Source organism: Salmo salar, chromosome 19, assembly GCF_965601325.2.
Source record: "Salmo salar chromosome 19, fSalSal1, whole genome shotgun sequence".
Lineage (NCBI taxonomy): Eukaryota > Metazoa > Chordata > Actinopteri > Salmoniformes > Salmonidae > Salmo > Salmo salar.
This window is the reverse complement of record NC_138309.1, coordinates 59,940,678-59,962,761: the sequence shown is the minus strand read 5'-3', so window position 1 is coordinate 59,962,761 and position 22,084 is coordinate 59,940,678.

Here is a 22,084-nt window from a genome sequence, read left to right as displayed (position 1 = left end):
ACAGAACTACACACCGTGATTGGATCAAGCAGCGTGCCCGGGCAGAAATGGACACCTGGTCACATCAGGAATGGATTGAGAGGAGAGACTGGACTTGGGGCCAGGTAATCGAGCAATATCGGAGCCTACCTGGGAAAAACGAGAGGCAGCCCCAAAAAATGTTTTGGGGGGGGCACACAGGTAGTTTGGCTTGGCCAGGACAGCGACCTGATCCAATTCCCCGTGCTTTTTGTGGTGAGCATGTGCCTGCCTCTCGCACTCTCTCTCCAGTCCGCCTCCATAGCACAGTACGTCCTGTGCCTGCTCCTCGTGCTCTCCCTCCAGGGCGCCTCCAGAATCCAGTGTGTCCTGTGCCTGTTCTTCGCACTCTCCCTCCAGTGCGCATCCATAACCCAGTACGGCCGGTGGCTGCTTTGAGCACTCGGTCCTCAGTGCGTCTCCCCAGTCTGGTGAGACCGGTTCCTGCTCCTCGTACAAAGCCTCCAGTGATAATCGATGGTCCGACGCCTGTAGAGATGATCCATGGCACTAAGCCTCTAGTGATGATCCATGGCCCGGAGCCTGTAGGGATATTCCATGGCACGAAGCCTGAAGTGGTAATCCATGGCCCAGAACCTGAAGAAGTAATCCTTCGCAAAAAGCCTGGAGGGACTATAACTGGTCCGGAGCCTGTAGGGATAAACCATGGCACGAAGCCTGTAGGAATAATCCATGGCCCGGCACCTGTAGAGATAATCCATGATAAGAAGCCTCCAGTGATGATCCTTGGCGCGGAACCTGTAGAGATGATCCATGGCATGGAGCCAGCAGCAACGGTCACTAGTCCGGAACCTATTATGACGCCTCCCAGTCCGGAACCTCTGGCGGCGCTTCCCAGTCCGGAGCCTCCAGCGACGCTCCCCAGCCCGGAGTCTCCAGCGACGCTCCCCAGCCCGGAGTCTCCAGCGGCGGCCCGCAGCCCGGAGTCTCCAGCAGCGGCCGGCAGCCCGGAGTCTCCAGCGGCGGCCCGCAGCCCAGAGTCTCCAGCGGCAGCCCGCAGCCCAGAACCTCCAGCAATGATCTACAGTCCGGTTCCTTCGACGACAATCCACGGTCAGGTGGTAATAAAGCAGAAGGATCAGTGGGTGGAGCGGGGAGTACACCCAGAACCGGAGCCGCCTCCTATGCTGGAAGGTAAGGTTATGTGGACTGCATTTGAGCCGCCATAGACTTTTGTCACCCTCTCTACCCTCCCTTTGTGTTTTGTGGTTGTTTTGTTGGGTTTTGATTATGTTGCATTCGGAGTCTGCACCTTTGGGGGGGGGGGGGGTGTACTGTCACGTCCTGATCCTAGTAAGATGTAATTTTCTATAGTAGAGTAGGTCAGGGCGTGACGGGGTGTTTTGGGTTGTTCTATGTTTTCTATTTCTATGTTTAAGTTCAATTTTTTTTATTTCTATGTTGGGATTGTTTGGGTTGATCTCTAATTGGAGGCAGCTGATCCTCATTGCCTCTGATTAGAGATCATATTTAAGTAGGGGTTTTTCTTCCTGGGTTTTTGTGGGTAGTTGTTTTCCGTTTTGTCTGTAGTACCTGACGTAACTGTTTGGTCATTTTGTTGTTTTAAGTTTATTCATTAAAGGAGATATGAGCACTTCACACGCCGCGCCTTGGTCCCCTTTATACGACCCGCGTTACACAATCAGAAACGTCTTCCACTGTCTGCCTGCCAGCTGAAAATCTTTGCCAGTGTGTGTGCGTGTAGACTACCTGCCCCTCCCTCTCCAAAGCATAGCTGTAGCCTACTGATATTACAAGCTGGTCTGCACATGCTCTGAGGACATGGCTTGAGATGCCTTGGCTGATTTCTTTTGATTTTCTCATGATGAAGCCATGACATAATTTTCTGGAATTTTCCAAGCTGTTTAAAGGCACAGTCAACTTAGTGTATGTAAACTTCTGACCAACTGGAATTGTGATACAGTGAATTATAAGTGAAATAATCAGTCTGTAAATATTTGTTGGAAAAATTACTTGTCATGCACAAAGTAGATGTTCTAACCAACTTGCCAAAAGTATAGTTTGTTATCAAGAAATGTGTGGAGTGGTTGAAAAACGAGTTTTAATGACTCTAACATAAGTGTATGTAAACTTCCGACTTCAACTGTATTCTAATGTTTTCTAGTCAATGCCACTCCGACATCGCTCGTCCTAATATTTATATATTTCTTAATTCCATTATTTTACTTTGAGATTTGTGTTGTGAATTGTTAGATATGACTGCACTGTTGGAGCTAGGAACACAAGCATTTCACTACACCTGCAAAATATGTTTTTTGCGAATGCTGCCATCTATCCATCTATATTGGTTTGGATACGTTCTAATCGTCACAGTGGGAACAACGTCCTCTTCCTGATGAACCCAGTCACTGAGTCAGTGTATATGTCGATACCTTTCTCAGAGGCGAAGCGGAACATTTCCCAGTCCATGTGATCAAAACAATCTTGAAGCATAGATTCCGATTGGTCAGATCAACGTTGAACAGTCTTTACCACAGGTGCGTCCTACTTAAGTTTCTGCCTATAGGTTGGGAGGAGCAGAATGGAGGCTTGATCTGATTTGTCGAAGGAAGGGCAGGGGAGGGCCTTGTAGCAGTCCCGGAAGGGAGAGTAGCAATGATCCAGACTACTCTATGCGTGTGTTGCACAGGAGATGTGTTTTTCGGTAGCGTTTTCTTCAGATTTCCTTAATTAAAGTCCCCACCTACAATAAATGTGGCCTCAGATTATTCAGGGACTGAACGTTAGCAAGTAATATACTCGGAAGCGGTGGATGGTATGCACATCGCCTGAGTCTGACTAGGGCCCCACTTCTTCTTCCCCTTCTCTGCTCTCAGCATTTTGGTGCAGCCCCCAGGATGAATAGAGTTGCCTCGGGAAGTTCAAACAAAGGATCCATGTCAGTGAAGCCCAATTTCTGCTATAATTTCTGGTGAGTGACAGTCGATCAAATATCCCAAAGTTATTTTCGGCTGTAGGTAATAATACAAGAAATGTTCTGAGCAAATAATGTGAGAAATAACACACACAAAACAAAATCATATGGCAAAGTGGGCAAGGAGCTAGAAACAGGGCAACCGTGTCTGTCGGCGACATCTTGTCATGAGACTTCCAGTGTGTTGACATTGTGTGTGTGATTAGACCTGAGAACCCCTGCCTACAGATCATCTCCTCAGCAGAGCTCCAGTTATCCAGGAGATCACACAATTTTCCCTAGAGTGAAAAGGAGAGAAACAAGGAACCCAAAAGCTACAGCAGTAAAGATAGTAAAGTTTCAGTAGAAAAGTTAAGTTATTTTCATGTTTACGAGGATTAAGGACATTCTTGAGAGATTCTCGAGAGGTATAGATTCGAGAGACATCACTGTAATGTAAACTTGCGAATTTGTCACGTCTCGAACACTACCTCCAGAGGTCGCGCACGACACTCGCCCGGCAGTTGCCCTCTCTAAGCAGAGCAGTGTAAGTCGAATTGTCTTGTTGAGCCCAACTTTCCTACAGTAAAGATCGTAATAGCAGAGTAATGTTTTTTAAACAGCTAAAACGTTTAGGCATTTTGTATTATATTTGAGACTTGTTTTATTGAATTTTCAAGTAATATAACAGTGTAAAAGCCTGTTACATTCTGAAATTGTTGTGGTGGCTTTCAGAAAAGGAAACTCAACTGTGTTTTTTTCCCCGTTAGCTGCAGTGCTCTGAGCCACAGTCGGGGCAAGAAGCCATATTATCTAGCTATGCAATCAAGAAGCTGATCAACTCGCCAAGGAATTATCAATGTTTTCAGTCGCAATTACCTCAGATAATGACTTCCATGATATTAATAAAATTAAGTCTGGTTTGTTCTAAGGTAACTTTAATATGCTGAAACTGTAATGTAGCTAGGGGTTTCTAGTTCAGCTAATGTCAGATTTTAACTAACTAGCTAGAAGCTAGCTATTAGGATGTAGCTAGCTAAGGAGAATGCCAAAATTATTTTGTTTAGCTTGCTACCGTGCAATCTCTGTACTATAGTATGAACGAGACTGTATGATAATGTTACTGTACTTTCATATTTGTATGAGAGGGGTCTGATATGCTAACATTGCTAGCATCAGTAGCTAGCTAGCTGTGCTGTATTGTTTCTGGCACGCTACATTTAATATGTGTACGAACGAGAACATAAACCATTAAATTGTCTGCACATGCTTGTAGATTGTTGCATTAATTAAAATTGTAATTTGGTTGAATTATGCAAGTGTGTAGCTAACATGTTTTAGAAGAAAAATTGCTTGCATTGTTGAATAATGCTTAGCTATGTCACAGCTGTCTTCAGGAATGGACCAAGGCGCAGCGGGAATGTGGATACTCATAGTTTAATTCAAAAGAGTAAAGCATCCACAGTGAAAAAACAATAAACAAGACAGCAACAGTTTTGCAGGCTAACTAAACGCAGTGCAAAAACAACTACCCACAATCCCAAAGAAAAACACACCCTTCTATATAGGACTCCCAATCAAAGGCAACTCAACACACCTGCCTTCAATTGGGAGTCCCATCCCCAACACAAACCCTTAACATACAAACAACCTGCCACATCCTGACCACAACTGATACAATACCTCCCTCTGCTGGTCAGGACGTGACAGTACCCCCCCCCCCCCTCAAGGTGCAGACCCCGGAATGCACCTAAAAAAAGGAAAACACAAACAAACAAAAAATCCCCAATACCTAAACAAAACCAATAAACAATAACCCCTAAACAATAAGGGAGGGAAGGGAGGGTGGCTGCCGTCACCAATGGCACTGTGCTACACCCTCCCTCCCCAACCCACCTATCCTGGAGGTGGCTCAGGTGCAGGACGTGGACCTTGCTCCACCTTCGGCGTCACCCACTTCGGTGGCGCCGATAGCTGCGCCGGGCAGACGGGCCACTCGGGCTGGGCCGGAGGACAGGCGGGCCACTCGGGCTGGGCCGGAGGACAGGCGGGCCACTCGGGCTGGACCGGAGGACAGGCGGGCCACTCGGGCTGGGCCGGAGGGCAGTCGGGCCACTCTGGCAGACCCGGAGGGCAGTCGGGCCACTCTGGCAGACCCGGAGGGCAGTCGGGCCACTCTGGCAGACCCGGAGGGCAGTCGGGCCACTCTGGCAGACCCAGAGGGCAGTCGGGCCACTCTGGCAGCTCCGGGCGGGCGGCTCCGGCAGCCCCTGACTGCCGGGCAGCTCCGGCGACTCTTGACTGGCGGGCAGCTCCGGCGACTCTTGACTGGCGGGCAGCTCCGGCGACTCTTGACTGGCGGGCAGCTCCGGCGACTCTTGACTGGCGGGCAGCTCCGGCGACTCTTGACTGGCGGGCAGCTCCGGCGACTCTTGACACTCTTGACTGGCGGGCAGCTCCGGCGACTCTTGACTGGCGAGGCTGGGCTGACGCACTAGACGCCTGATGCGTGGGGCTGGTACTGGACGTGCCAGCCTGGAGACACGCACCTCCATGCTAGTGCGTATAGCGGGAAACACCGGACCCTCGAGGCGCACTGGCGGTCTTGAGCGCAGGGTTGGCATCACCCCTTCTGGCTCGATGCTCACCTCACCCTGGCACATGCGGGGCGCTGGTACAGGACGGACTGGCCTGTGCGTCCGTATAGGCGAGATGGTGCGTACCTCAGCGTAACATGGCGCCCTCCACCTCATACGCACCTCCCTGTAACCACAGGTAGCTGGCTTACGGCTCTTCCTTGGCCTGGCCAAACTACCCGTGTGCCCCCCCAAAAAAAATTCTTGGGGGTGCCTCTCCGGCTTCCTCGCCAGCCGTGTTCCAGCATAACGTTCCCATTGGTTCCTCTGTCCAGCTGCCTCCACTCTCCTGAGTGCCTCCACCTGTTCCCATGGGAGGCGATCCCTTCCGGCCAGGATTTCCTCCCAGGTGTAGCATCCCTTGCCATCCAGGATGTCCTCCCATGTCCATTCATCCACGCTGTTCTCCTGTGGCTTCCTCCTCTTCCGCTGCTTGGTCCTTTTGTGGTGGGTAGTTCTGTCACAGCTGTCTTCAGGGATGGACCAAGGCGCAGCGGGAATGTGGATACTCATAGTTTAATTCAAAAGAGTAAAGCATCCACAGTGAAAAAACAATAAACAAGACAGCAACAGTTTTGCAGGCTAACTAAACGCAGTGCAAAAACAACTACCCACAATCCCAAAGAAAAACACACCCTTCTATATAGGACTCCCAATCAAAGGCAACTCAACACACCTGCCTTCAATTGGGAGTCCCATCCCCAACACAAACCCTTAACATACAAACAACCTGCCACATCCTGACCACAACTGATACAATACCTCCCTCTGCTGGTCAGGACGTGACAAGCTAGTAACTAGTGGCTTCTGTGATACTGATATTTTCTGTAAATTTGGAGCTGCAGAGCAAGAATGTCATATTTCCAGCCACAACTAAAGGTAAGGCAAGGATGTAATGGAAAAATATAAATGTAACATGTAAAGTATTTGCCCCATGTTTCATGAGCTGAAATAAAAGATCCCAGAAATGTTCCATATGCACAAAAAGCTTGTTTATCTCAACTTTTGTGCACAAATTTCTTTACATCCCTGTCAGTGAGCATTTCTCCTTTGCCAAGATAATCCATTCACCTGACAGGTGTGGCATATCAAGAAGCTGATTCAACAGCATGATCATTACACAGGTGCACCTTGTGCTGGGGACAATAAAATGTGAAGTTTTGTCATTACACAATGCCACTGATGTCTCAAGTTTTGAGGGTGCGTGCAATTGGCATGCTGACTGCAGGAATGTCCACCAGAGCTGTTGCCAGATAATTGAATGTTAATTTCTCGATCATAAGCCGCCTCCAATGTTGTTTTAGAGAATTTGGCGTACGTCCAACCTGCCTCACAAACACTGACCACGTGTAACCACATCAGCGCAGGACCTCCATGTCTGGCTTTTTCACCTGTGGGATTGTCTGAGACCAGCCACCCGGAAAGCTGATGAAACTGTGGGTTTGCACAATCAAAATATTTCTGCATAAACTGTCAGAAACCGTCTCAGGGAAGCTCATCTGCTTGCTCGTCATCCACACCAGGGTCTTGATCTGACTGCAGTTTACCATCGTAACTGACTTCAGTGGGAAAATGCTCACCTTTGATGGTCACTGGCACCCTGGAGAAGTGTGCTCTTCACGGATGAATCCCGGTTTCAACTGTACCAGGCAGTATGGCGTTGTGTGGGCAAGTGGTTTGCTGATGTCAATGTTGTGAACAGAGTGCCGCATGGTGGCGGTGGGGTTATGGTATGGGCAGGAATAAGCTACGGACAACAAACACATTTGCATTTTATCGATGGCAATTTGAATGCACAGAGATACCGTGACAAGATCCTGACGCCCATTGTCGTGCCATTCATCCAACGCCATCACCTCATGTTTCAGCATGATAATGCACGGCCCCATGTTGCAAGGATCTGTACACAATTCCTGGATGCTGAAGATGTCCCAGTTCTTGCATGGCCTATGTACTCACCAGACATATCACCCATTGATTATGTTTGGGATGCTCTGGATCGATGTTTATGACAGCGTGTTCCAGTTCCTGCCAATATCCAGTAACTTCACACAGCCATTGAAGACGAGTGGAACATTCCACAGGCCATAATCAACAGCCTGATCAACTCTATGCAAAGGAGATGTGTCACTTATCAAGAGAGCATCCCTGGTCAGCTCTACTGCTTCTGATCTGGCAGACTCACGAAACACAAATGCTTTATTTGTAAATTATGTCTGAGTGTTGGAGTGTGCCCCTGGCTATCCGTAAATGTAAAAAAAAAAATACTTTACTTTATTAAGTATATTAAAAAAATTATACAATATTTACTTTTGATAATTAAGTTTATTTAAAACCAAATACTTTGACTTTCACTCAAGTAGTATTTTAAGGCATCTTTACTTTTACTCAAGTATGACAATTGAGTACTTTTTCTATCTCTGATGGGAATAGCCCCGAAGGTGCAAGGACATTTGACTTTGACAGACACTGTCTGGGTTGTCTGGGTCGTTGTGTGTCTCACATAGATTTGACCTTGCCAGATGCATATTTTTGGGGGTATGAATACTGTGTTGTCATGTAGCATTGTTGTGCCTACTGGCAAGGAGATAACATCTCTTAAACAAAACAGTTTTACATACATTTTGTTCATGCTGATTATTCTGTCAATCAAGCTTTGGAAAGATCACTATCAATGGCATGATAAATGGTTAATTGCTATTGTAAAAAATACTATTTAAGAAGAGTTATGAGAAACATTACTTGATTAACGATGAGTAACAATCCGTAATAACATTAAAAAGGACAGTGATTTTTCAGGTATTTTTTTATGATATTTCCACACTATGAAGTTGAAATAACATTCTGAAACTGTGAAAATTATGATAATGCCCTTTTAGTCTAAGAGCTTTTTTTTTTTTATCTGCCTGTTCAGGTGTGTGATGCAGTTTTTGGCCCACAGCATGACATCACAATCTGATTTTCTGACCAATGACCAGTCATCTTGATTTGCATATGTATCCACCCGCTTTGAAGAAGAAAGACAAATAAGATGTTATTTGGGGAGTGGGGAGGGGGGGCAACTCAATATGCTTTAAAGTGACTGTGTCCAGCTCACTAATAATCACCAAAATTAAAGCTAGACAGTCAGGGAGTACTGAAAATTCCCAAAACAAAGCTAATTTTGATGGCGAGGAAAGGCCCTCCGGACCTCGTTGAAGACTGAATACGGCCCCTGGGACAAAATTAGTTTGACACCCCTGGTTTAGCCAATCCTATCAGGGCTTTGTATCAATTTTTATCAACACACCTACATGATCAGATTGATAATTTCAATGGCAAAAGGAGGCTCAGGGAAATAAATGATAGAAAATGTTTTTGGGGTTATTTTCATGAAATACACAGTGATGCATTAGGCATACAGTGATGATTTAAAAATACAATTAATAAGATTGCATGGGGCTTAAAAGTCATGTTGCTTTTCTTTCAAAACAGTAACTCTTGCTTAAGGTCACATGTCCTGAAAGTGGCCAGAAGAGATGGTGGTCTATCAGTGGGGGCTCGGCCAATCCCCAGGCTTCTTGCTGGTGTCCTGCTGCCTCGGAAACTCAACATGACACGAGGCTCAGTCCTCACAACACACCACACAAAGACACTGAGCCTCAGTGACAGCACCATACACTGCCCTCTCTCTCTCGTTCGCTCTCTCTTTCGCTCTCACTCGCTTTCGCTCTTCTCTCTCTTTCTCTCTCTCCCTCTCTCTCTCTCTCTCTCTCTAACTTCGTCCATTTTCACTTTATAAAACTTTCTCGTCCACTTTGGGATTGACAGGAACTGTCCCAATGACTCAGAAGAGTTTGAGATGAAGTTGAGGATGAACAGAAATGAAGTGATTTACAGTTTCTTTCAGACTTCATATCTAGTTTGCTTTTGAAGGATTTCAGGCTCAGATTTAAAAAAAAATACATATAGAATGTAACTGTGTACTGAATACAGTGTCCCACATTCATGTTTATTTAATAATGGTCCATCTGTTTCTGTAGCTAATATAGGCAACACTGATATTGATATTGACATCTGATATCAACCGTCTGTGACATGACTACGGGAGATCCTATATGGGCAATCAGAATTATGATTGGTCTGTTTTTAACAGAAGATCCTTCCCATTGTTCTCTGTTGATTCAACATGAGAGGAGAAGGGGAAGCAGTAGTGCTCATTTCTGTTGATGGACTGATGGTTTAGACTTGGGTATGTTTCCTTTCTGACTCTTTGGGTGTGCATGGATTCTGAAATCAATGCGATGCAAGGTTTTGTTTCTCAGACTTCAACTGCAAAAATAGGCAATATTTGGAACAGTTACAGGCTAATAGGCTAGTTATACAGTGCATTCGGAAAGTATTCAGACCCATTCACTTTTTCCCAAAGAATTTTACGTTACAGCCTTATTCTAAAATGGATTAAATCGTTTTTTCCCCGCATCAATCTACACAAAATACCCCATAATGACAAAGTAAAAACAGGTTTTTAGATTGTTTCACAAATCTATAAAAAAAAAAATAATAATGGAAATATGACATTTACATAAGTATTCAGACCCTTTACGCAGTACTTTGTTGAAGCACCTTTGGCAGCGATTACAGCCTTAAGTCTTCTTGGGTATGACCCTACAAGCTTGGCACACCTGTATTTGGGGAGTTTCTCCTATTCTTCTCTGCAGATCCTCTCAAGATCTGTCAGGTTGGATGGGGAGCGTCGCTGCACTGCTATTTTCAGGTCTCTCCAGATGTTTGATTGGGTTCAAGTCTGGGCTCTGGCTGGGCCACTCAAGGACATTCAGAGACTTGTCCCGAAGCCACTCCTGCGTTGTCTTGGCTGTGTGCTTAGGGTCGTTGTCCTGTTGGAAGGAGAACCTTTGCCCCAGTCTGAGGTCCGGAGCACTCTGGAGTAGGTTTTCATCAAAGATCTCTCTGTACTTTGCTTCGTTCATTTTTCCTTCGATCCTGACTTGTCTCCCAGTCCCTGCTGCTGAAAACATCCCCACAGCATGATGCTGCCTCCAAAATGCTTCACAGTAGGGATGGTGCCAGGTTTCATCCAGACGTGACGCTTGGCATTCAGGCCAAATAGTTAAATCTTGGTTTCATCAGACAAGAGAATCTTGTTTCTCATGGACTGAGAGTCCTTTAGGTGCCTTTTGACAAACTCCAAGCGTGCTGTCATGTGCCTTTTACTGAGCAGTGGCTTCCGTCTGACCACTCTACCATAAAGGCCTGATTGGTGGAGTGCTGCAGAGATAGTTGTCCTTCTGGAAGGTTCTCCCATCTCCACCAAGTAACTTTGGAACTCTGTCAGAGTGACCATCGGGTTCTTGGTCACCTCCCTGATCAAGGCCCTTCTCCCCCCATTTGCTCAGTTTAGCTGGGTGGCCAGCTCTAGGAAGAGTCTTGGTGGTTCCAAACTTCTTCTATTTAAGAATGATGGAGGCCACTGTGTTCTTGGGGACCTTCAATGCTGCAAAAATGTTTTGGTACCCTTCCCCAGATCTGTGCCTCGACACAATCCTGTCTCGGAGCTCTACAGACAATTCCTTCGACCTCACGGATTGTTTTTTTGCTCTGACATGCACTGTCAACTGTAGGATCTTATATAGACAGGTGTGTGCCTTTCCAAATCATGTCCAATCAATTGAATTTACTGCAGATAGACTCCAATCAAGTTGAAGAAACATTTCAAGGATGATCAATAGAAACAGGATGCACCTGAGCTCAATTTCGAGTCTCATAGCAAAGGGTCTGAATACTTATGTAAATAAGGTATTTCTGTGTTTTATTTGGGATAAATTTGCAAACATTTCTGAAAACCTGTTTTCGCTTTGTCATTATGGGGTATTGTGTGTAGATCGATAAGGATTTTGTTTTATTTAATCCATTTTAGAATAAGGCTGTAACATAACAAAATGTGGAAAAAGTCAAGGGGTCATAATACTTTCCAAATGCACTGTATGTTGTGTATGTCATTGTGTTGCTACTCCATGGCAATTTCCATTTCACTAATGAAAGTTATGTGCCTTACTCAAGTAGCCAGTGAAGGGGACAGTGAAAATTAAATATGATAAGTGTTCATTTCACTGAAAACCAGTATCAACTAACATTATCAAAGATTCTGACATCACTGAAAGGGTTTGGTCACCGACCAGTAATTATCAATATCATCATCATCATAAAACATACAGTGGATATAAAAAGTCTACACACCCCTGTTAAAATGCCAGGTTTTTGTGATGTAAAAGAATGAGACAAAGATAAATCATGTCAGAACTTTTTATACTGTTAATGTGACCTATAATGTGAACAATTCAATTGAAAAACAAACTGAAATCTTCGAGGGGGAAAAATGAAAAATAAAAAACTTACAATAACCTGTGCACACTCTCTTATAACTGGGGATGTGGCTGTGTTCAGAATTAACCAATCACATTCAAACTCATGTTAAATAGAAGTCATTACACATCTGCCATCATTTAAAGTGACTCTGATTAATCACAAATAAAGTTCAGCTGTTCTAGTAGGATTTTCCTGACATTTTCTTAGTTGCATCTCAGAGCAAAAGCCATGGTCCGCAGAGAGCTTCCAAAGCATCAGAGGGATCTCATTGTTGAAAGATATCAGTCAGGAGAAGGGTACAAAAGAATTTCCAAAGCATTACATATACCATGGAACACAGTGAAGACAGTCATCATCAAGTGGAGAAAATATGGCACCACAGAGACATTACCAAGAACTGGATGTCCCTCCAAAATGTATGAAAAGACGAGAAGAAAACTGGTCAGGGAGGCTTCCAAGAGGCCTACAGCAACATTAAAGGAACTGCAGGAATTTCTGGCAAGTACTGGCTGTGTGCTACATGTGACAACAATCTCCTGTATTCTTCATATGAATGGGCTATGGGGTAGGGTTACAATGAAAAGCATCCAAGCCCGGCTGAAGTTTGCAAAAACAAACATCAAGTCCCCCAAAAGCACGTGGGAAAATGTGTTATGGTCTGATGAAACCAAGGTTGAACTTTTTGGCCATAAATCCAAAAGGTATGTTTGGCGCAAAAACAACACTGCACATCACCCAAAGAACACCATACCCACAGTGAAGCATGGTGGTGGCAGCATCATGCTTTGGGGCTGTTTTTCTTCAGCTGGAACCGGGGCCTTAGTCAGGGTGGAGGGAATTATGAACAGTTCCAAATACCAGGCAATTTTGGCACAAAACCTTCAGGCGTCCGTTAGAAAGCTGAAGATGAAGAGGAAGTTCACCTTTCAGCACGACAACGACCCAAAGCACACATCCAAATCCACGAAAGCATGGCTTCACCAGAAGAAGATTAACGTTTTGGAATGGCCCAGCCAGAGCCCAGACCTGAATCCAATTGAACATCTCTGGGGTGATCTGAAGAGGGCTGTGCACAGGAGATGTCCTCGCAATCTGACAGATTTGGAGCGCTTTTGCAAAGAAGAGTGGGCAAATATTACCACATCAAGATGTGCCATGCTAATAGACTCCTACCCAAAAAGACTGAGTGCTGTAATAAAATCAAAAGGTGCTTCAACAAAGTATTAGTTTAAGGGTGTGCACACTTATGCAAGCAGGTTATTGTGAGTTTTTTATTTTTTATTTTTCCCCTCAAAGATTTCAGTTTGTTTTTCAATTGAATTGTTCACGTTATAGGTCACATTAAAGGTGGAAAAAGTTCTGACATGATTTATCTTTGTCTCATTATTTTACATCACAAAGACCTGGCATTTTAACAGGGGTGTGTAGACTTTTTAAATCCACTGTATATCAAGTATATGTTTTATTGTCACATACACTGGAAAGGTGCAGTGAAATATGTTGTTTTACAGGGTCAGCGATAGTATTAGGCGCCCCTGGAACAAATGAGGGATAAGTAGCTTTTTTACCTTGTCTGCTCGGGTATTCGAACCAGTGACCTTTCGGTTACCGGCCCAACCGCGAAGCTACCTGCCACCAGGCAGTTGCCGCTGAAACTTCACATAGGCCTACACTCTATCCCTATCACTTTCACTTAACCCTCACTATGGGTTCTCCAAGGGGGTTAAACCACGAGCCTAGAGGGAGAAAGGAGATGGTTTTCAGGAAATAAGATCTAGTGGATAGAGTTGGTACTTGCTGACATGGCTCTGACAAAGCTGTGGAGGTGATGATGGTGGATGTGTCAGAGATGGGGACGAGGGGTGCCACCGTGGAGCCCTCATACCACCTCAACCTTCTCCTTTCTCTCACTGCAATTAGACTAATTAGAGGATACTTTATAGCTGCTGAGGGATGAAATGCTGTGGCCTGTGGTTTGTTCATCATTTACTGTGGCCTTGCAGGTTTTTCTGTTTTGTAGTGACTTTATAATAATGTTGTTCTAACATTATGTTGTATTGTTATATCATAACATTTATGGTAACATTGTTATAACTTATGGTGTTTTGTGAGGAGTACAGACAGTGCTGTCAAAATGAGCATGTATTAAAACTTGACACAACTCATCGTCAATGTAGTTGAGCAATTTTGCATCATTTTTGGTTGTTGCAAGAAAACAATAATGTACAGTATACCCATAACCACTTTCACTTCCACTGTCTTTCAGTGTGACAGGAATTACATCTCTCAGCAGTGAGAAGACGCTGCACGTCCCCAATATGAGGCGTGATGCTTCATGGTACAGCGAGCCCCGTCTGTCACGCCTTAATGACTGGACCAATGAGGTCGCTCGCTGTACAGTTGCGATCAGTACGGGCACTTGAGGGCTTTTATGCATGGCGGACAAAGCCAAAAATAAAGCAAGACCTAAAAAAAGGAGAGCATGGAGCACCGTCGCTGGGGATCTTATTGTCCTACACTGTTATTGGTTCGTACCAAAAGGTTCTGATGCAACAATGATGGATAATCCTCGAACAAAGCTCTTACGACACATTTCTCCCAAACTGTGTTCTAGCCTTGGCGTGACAATGACCATATGACAATATGTGGCAGCACAAACAGAACAGACAGTGCTATCCGGGTTCCTTAGGACGTCCCTACCCTAAACCCTAACCTTAACCCCTACCCTAACCTTAACCCCTACCCTAACCTTAACCCTTACCTATTCTAGATACAGGAGCTCAAAACTGAATGCTGTTCAGATGGATGGATTGCTGGTATCAAATCCCAGATGCCATTGCCTGCCATTGAACACTTAACCCCCCCACAACAACAGCTATGCAAGCGCCCAGTGTGGCAGCCCCCCGCAACCCCCCCCCCCCCCCCCCCCCAAAAAAAAAACCTGAATGTGTATGTACAGTATTTTTCTTTCAGAGTGGTTGGGTTAAAAGCGGAAGTCAAATTTCGATTGGATCTTGTGTGCAATTCACCAATAAAGTGATCTTAATCTTAATAGTGGTACAGATACGTCAAACCAGCTGACACCGGGGGTGAGGGAGGCCCATTAGTGAGCCAGTGACTCTGAGAGAGGTGATGTGGATAGGCTGAAGGCATAGATTGGATAGAGTAAAGGTTTTCAGTAAGTTCTGCACCTGAGGTTCACAGAGGGACCTGGGGTAGAAGGCACAGGTGTGTGCAGGAAAAGCCAACTACTGGTTATGAAGTGCACATTTGATGAATCATTATAATGTAAAATCAGGAAGAAAAACTCTATATCTAATGCCATAAATATCTACTGTCCAGTAATGTATTGCATTCATCCAAGCATGTGTCAGGCTGGTGGTACCCCGATCCCGCAGCTGAATCAACTTTAGGAGACGGTCCTGGCGCTTGCTGGACTTTCTTGGGCGCCCTGAAGCCTTCTTCACAACAATTGAACCGCTCTCCTTGAAGTTCTTGATGATCCGATAAATGGTTGATTTAGATGCAATCTTACTGGCAGCAATATCCTTGCCTGTGAAGCCCTTGTTGTGCAAAGCAATGATGACAGCATGTGTTTCCTTGCAGGTAACCAAGGTTGACAGAGGAAGTACAATGATTCCAAGCACCGCCCTCCTTTTGAAGCTTCCAGTCTGTTATTCAAACTCAATCAGCATGACAGAGTGATCTCCAGCCTTGTCCTCGTCAACACTCACACCTGTGTTAACGAGAGAATCACTGACATGATGTCAGCTGGTCCTTTTGTGGCAGGGCTGAAATGCAGTGTAAATGTTTTTTAGGGGTTCAGTTCATTTGCATGGCAAAGAGGGACTTTGCAATTAATTGCAATTCATCTGATCACTCTTCATAACATTCTGGAGTATATGCATATTACCATCATACAAACTGAGGCAGCAGACTTTGTGAAAATTAATATTTGTGTCATTCTCAAAACTTTTGGCCACGACCCTACATTAGTACATACCAATGCAACATCACTCCAACTGTCTCATTACTAGGGCCATGAGCTTTTCCTGGTCAGGTCTAGTTAGTCAGGAAAAACTCAGAGCCCTAAAACCCACCCATTCCAGAAACCCCAGATCAATTTGTATGTTTAACAGCAATCCAATTTAGGGGGTTACAAAAGGTCAGGAGGTATTAGAGGTGAGACAAAACCTCAGAGGGTGTTCAGTTTCCTGGGTCTTATTCACAGTCTATTGTGACTTTAATGGCAGCCTCTCCCCTTTTAGTGTGCTATAGAGCTCACTGTGCACTATCCGTTGGCACCTCTTCTTTCATACCTCTTAAGGCCTAAACCTAATGGTGACATGAGGACTCACCCGAGGGCTCATTTTGGTAATGAGCACCACCCCACCAGTCCACCCCAATGTCTCCTGCTGTGTTGGATTGGGTTAAAGGTGCACTGCGCAGCACCAGTCCTCAATGGGTGTAGAGGCAGATGATACCTTTAAAAAAATAATGTGAGAGAGGTTAGGAGTTTTTCTTTGATGAGGAAAGGCACTGTAGTGGGGGGAGATGAAATTAGGAGTGTTTTGGAGGGAAGTGTGATGGTTTATGTAATATGTGTGTTTAGTTCAGGCCCACTGTTGTAGTTGGGGATATCAAGATGCCACTGTACATTTTAGTAGACATAATACACTCTTAGAAAAAAGGGTTTCTACCTTCTGTAGAAGGGTTTCTACCTGGAACCAAAAGTATTCTACCTGCATGCAAAAAGGGTTCTTCAAAGGGTTCTCCTATGGGGACAGCCGAAGAACCCTTTAATGTTCTAGATAGCACTTTTTTTTCCTAAGAGTGTAGGCTAGAAATCGTAGGAACCCAACATTTACAGGTGCGTAAGGAAACATGTAATTTTGCTGAACTAAATTAGCTGATCCTTTTAATGTCTGCTGTCTCCAGAAGCACCCACTTGCTACCATATGAAGGAAGTTCTCACTCTGCTTCTGTAGCCTTTTAGCTAATCCTAGGGGTGATGTCACTAACACTAACCCAGGGTCAGATTCACTGACCAAAGTCATGGACAGCATTTCAGAGGTTCCCCTAAGCGCCTCCCCACTATTACCGCATAGGCCCCCTGAATGAAAATGAGAACTCGGCACAGAAGTGATGGGAGTCTTTAATGAGCTCACATTAGTTCAAATAGACTATGGTAATCACTTGTTTAAGATGAGAGTGGATTTATTCAGGGGATATTCTATGGATGTTCATTGTACTCCTCTAACAGCTCCCATTAAAAGAGTATGGGTAAAGTATGTTAAATTAGTGACAAGGCGTATTACTTTTCCTTTTTGTCTTATGCTCTTTTATGCATTATGCAAGTTTCCTTATGCTGTTACATCTAAATCCACAAACAGAAGACGGTGAACTAATAACAGTTTTGCTAGTCCTGACTTGGAAAGTGAACCTATGGGTTTACCCTGGGTCATTGACATCTAGGTTAGATCTGTCTGTAGTGGCACACTAGCATATTCACAAAGCATCGACATGCACACCTTACAATTATTCGCAACTCACTGCAAACGCAATTCCTCGCTTTCATGTGCATCCTCGCCTATTCCCGGACCATCCTTTAAATCCAGCTGCCTCTAATTGGGAACCACATTAGCACCAACATAGAAATAGATATACTAGATCACCCCCTAGTCACGCCCTGACCTTAGTAATTTTGTTTAGTTTAGTAATTTTGTTTTGTTAGTTTCACTTAAATAAATATGTGGAACTATACTCACGCTGCGCCTTGGTCCGCTCATTTCCAAGACCATGACAGAATATCCCACCAACAAAGGACCAAGCAGCGTGAAAATGGCGTAAGGGAGTTTTGGACTTGGGAGGACATGAGCGGACACGAGACCCTTCCTTGGCGGGAGTCGCCAAGGAGCATAGGGGGACAGCGATGACGCCGGGGACCGCGGCCACAGAAACCCCAAGATTTTTTTTGGGGGGGGGGGCACTTGGAGCTGGCGGCTGAGCAGAGGGAAGAGCCAGAGACCGTCAGGGAGGCGATAGAGAAGTGGTCGGTCGACCCAAGGAGAGTGTCAGAGCCCGCCTGGGAATCGATGGAACAGTGTGAGGAAGGATACCGGAGAATGGAGTTAGCTAGGAGTATGCGGCAACGCAGGCGTTTGGAGGAGCGTGTCATCAGTCCGGTGAAACCTGTGCCGGCTCCACACATCAGATCTCCAGTGCGCCTCTCCAGCCCGGTACGTCATGTGCCTGCTCCCTGCACTCACCCTGAAGAGCCAGAGACCATCAGGGAGGCAATGGGGAAGTTGGGGGAGAGAGAGAGATGTTGTGCAAGTGTGTTCTGCTCAACTTTCGACCAGAGGATCCGGTTAGCAGTCTGGTGCAACCTGGGCCGGATCCACGCTTCTGGCCTCCAGTGCCCCTCACCAGTCCGGTACGTCCTATGTCTCCTCCTCGCACTCGCCCTGAAGAGCGTGTCCCCATTCCGGTGCCACCTGTACCGGCTCCACGCACTAGGCCTCCAGTGCGCATTCACAGTCCAGAGCTTCCGGCGACGGTTCCCAGTCCAGAGCTTCCGGCGACGGTTCCCAGTCCAGAGCTTCCGGCGACAGTTCCCAGTCCAGAGCTTCCGGCGATGGTTCCCGGTCCGGAACCTCCTGCGACGGTCCACGGTCCGGAACCTCCTGCGACGGTCCACAGTCCGGAGCTTCCCGGGAAGGTCAACGGCCCGGAGCTTCCCGGGAAGGTCAACGGCCCGGAGCTTCCAGTGACGGTCAACGGTCCGGAGAGTCCAGGCACGGTGTCCAGTCCTGCTCCATGGCCGGAGCCTTCTTCTGCGCCGGTGCCCAGTCCAGGCAAGCGTCCAGTCCAGCTCCAGGGCAGGAGCCTTCCTCTGCGCCGGTGGCCAGTCCAGGCACGGCGTCCAGTCTCGCTCCATGGCAGGAGCCTTTCTCTGTGCCGGGGCCCAGTCCAGGCACGCCGTCCAGTCCAGCTCCAGGGCAGGAGCCTTCCTCTGCGCCGGTGGCCAGTCCAGGCACGGCGTCCAGTCTCGCTCCATGGCGGGAGCCTTTCTCTGTGCCGGGGCCCAGTCCAGGCACGCCGTCCAGTCCAGCTCCATGGCCGGAGCCCTCCTTTGCGCCGGTGCCCAGTCCAGGCACGGCGTTCAGCCCGGCGCGATGGCCGGATCCGGGTCTGGGCGGGGACTACGACCTGCACTGGAGCCGCCACCGACACTAATCACCCCCCCTTACGCTCCCCATTTAGTTTCAGATTTTGCGGCCGGAGTCTGCACCTTTGGGGGGAGGGTTCTGTCATGCCCTGACCATAGAGAGCCTATGGTGGTTCTCTATGGTGTAGTAGGTCAGGGCGTGACTAGGGGGTGATCTAGTATATCTATTTCTATGTTGGTGCTAATGTGGTTCCCAATTAGAGGCAGCTGTTTATCATTGCCTCTGATTGGGAACCATATTTAGGTAGCTATTTCCCCACCTGTGTTTTGTGGGATATTGAGTGTTTGTTAGTGTGTTTGGGCACTACGTCCTCACAGTCTTTGTAAGTTTTGTTATTTTGTTTTGTTAGTTTCACTTAAATAAATACGTGAACTATACTCACGCTGCGCCTTGGTCCGCTAATTTCCAAGACCGTGACATCCCGGGAATAATGGGGGACATATTTGGACTTTGGAGCTGGTGACTGGAGCCATTGAGCGGCCCCGCTCTGGGATCGGATGCAGTGAATTAATGTAAAGCCTCGGAGAGAAAAGCGCTGACACAACGGTCAGCTATGGCCCCTGCCCTGGTTTCAGCTAACTTCCACGCAAAGTGTCTGTTGTTGAGAGTAAAACATCTTGTTCATGTACTGTACGCTGTTGTCTTATTTTATTTTACCTTTATTTAACTCCACTGGTCCCCTGGCCCCCTGCTGTGGATCCATAGGATAAAAGTAAATGAAAAGATAAGTTGATTTGAGTTTGTTGTAATCTAGAGGGTGTATAGAGATAATGTGATGTAATACTATGGTAAAAGGACTGATTTAATAATATTGTACAAAGGAGGTCCATACAGGCCTGATGTTGGAGCGTTTTAGCAGTTAATGAGTAAAATAATCAATACATTTATTTTGGATAAAATGATATGCCTTGTAGCATTGTTGCAACATTAGCATCTTAGCATTAGTTCTGTGATTGAGATCAATTCTACATGTGACAAAATTATTTCATCCTTGTCTTTCATTCAGTGTTGCATTGGAAGACGTATCTTGAAGAGGTAAGCGGTTCCTTCCCAGCCATTGTCAGTTGTTCTCTGTTCTCAGTTGTTCTCTGTGCCAAGGCTTGTTAGCCCAGCCTTATCAATGGCCCCTGTTCTCCTGTTCCAGAAACGCCCCGAGCAAGTGAGGCTTGTGGCACACCACCATATGCCTGAACAAAACGGCCATATGACTCACTGTTTAATTCATTTTTGTTAGGCAATGTGTCTGTTTTCTTGTTCAGCATATTACAATGTTCCTCAATGTCAAACCAGTATATAATAAAGAAAACAGTGCACGACTTCAACAGTCTAAACTCAGTTAGATGTAATAAAATAGTTATCATTTCATCCTGTCTTGTATTAATCATAATATAAATGTTATATTCCATCCTCTTGAGCTTCTCAATGACACTGCATCTATAAGGTTAATTAAATAAAAATGCCCTGTGCAATTACATTTGTAAATCTGATTATATCCACAGACTGTGTGTGTGTGGGGTGTGTAAGATAGATAGCATGAGAGAGCTAGAAAGACAGTCAGAGAGAGAGAGACTGGTTAGATGCTAACAGACAATAGTATGCAGGCACTCCATGGTGCCAGTGTGAAACAGGGTCAGTTGATGGGTCGTTCCACCAATTAGGTAGGTGCCTTTTGAGTTGTGTAACTTGATGAGGAAAAAAAAAACAGCGCTTCATTTCACTTAATTTTAACATTCTGTCATAAAAACCACGTTCAACTTAATAAAAAACATGTTTTCCCAAGAAGTTAAATCACAAAATGACAAAGTAACAGGGTTGACGACTTCATCTTAAATCAGCCATAAATCCCCTTGTGACAGGGGGAATGGAAGCTTGTTGTGTGCGACAGGGAGGGGCAATTGAATGAAAGCTTCCCTCCAAAAAACATTGTTAAAACATTTCTAGCCTGTCTATCTATCTATGCGTTGATTTGTTATGCTCAACCCACTCAGTTTTCCACCATAAAACACCAGAAAATGGCAAAAAAAAGAGTAGGACCAGCTCACCTGTTTTTACACTATGATTTGACAATTAGATGTTCAATGTTTATTTTGAAATTATTTTAAAAAAGGAACACTTCACAATTTAAAACAAGAGACCTTTTTTTTCTACCTTAAAATGATTCACTAATCACAAGAAATAAGTAATCATCTTCACAAATGACTTTGTCAAAGCAACAAAATAACTAGGGCTTTACAATGATGGTGAAACTTGGAAAAATTTTGGGGTTAAGTGTGTCAAATTGGAGAAATGTTGGGGTTAAGTGTGTCAAAAACGCCACAGAGGCTGCACAGAGGGACATGTTAAAATACAGATTTTTAGCACTTTAGCAAGTCTTTATTCATATTCAAAATCACTTCATTTCATATAACAGACTTTTAAAATGCAATATTTGTACACAATTTCTACTTAAAATATCAAATGGATGCAAAAGGCACTCATTTTGTGGAACGACCCTATTGGTCAAATTAGGCCTGTACTCTGCACTGGGCTAGGCTGTGTGGAATCGACAGATGGAGGAAAGGTTCCCAGAGAGCTCAGACCTGCCACAAATAGCTCCAAACACACTCGCAAGCACACACACACACACAATGCTACCTAAGTGGAAGACAACAGGTACTCTATAACTGCCATTCCTGTCACAATCACAAACTCAGCATGTTATCTGACTATCACTGCTTCCATTGACTAGACTATTAATAAAACATTCAATCAGAATCAGATAACCTCCTGAAGGAAATACTACAAAGCAGGATCAATGAGTTAGCCAGCTAACTTTAATAAATAGACAGAAATAATGGCTGATTGTCTGGTTCATTAAGAAAGCTAAACTTAGATTATAATTTTTTGGGGTCAATTAG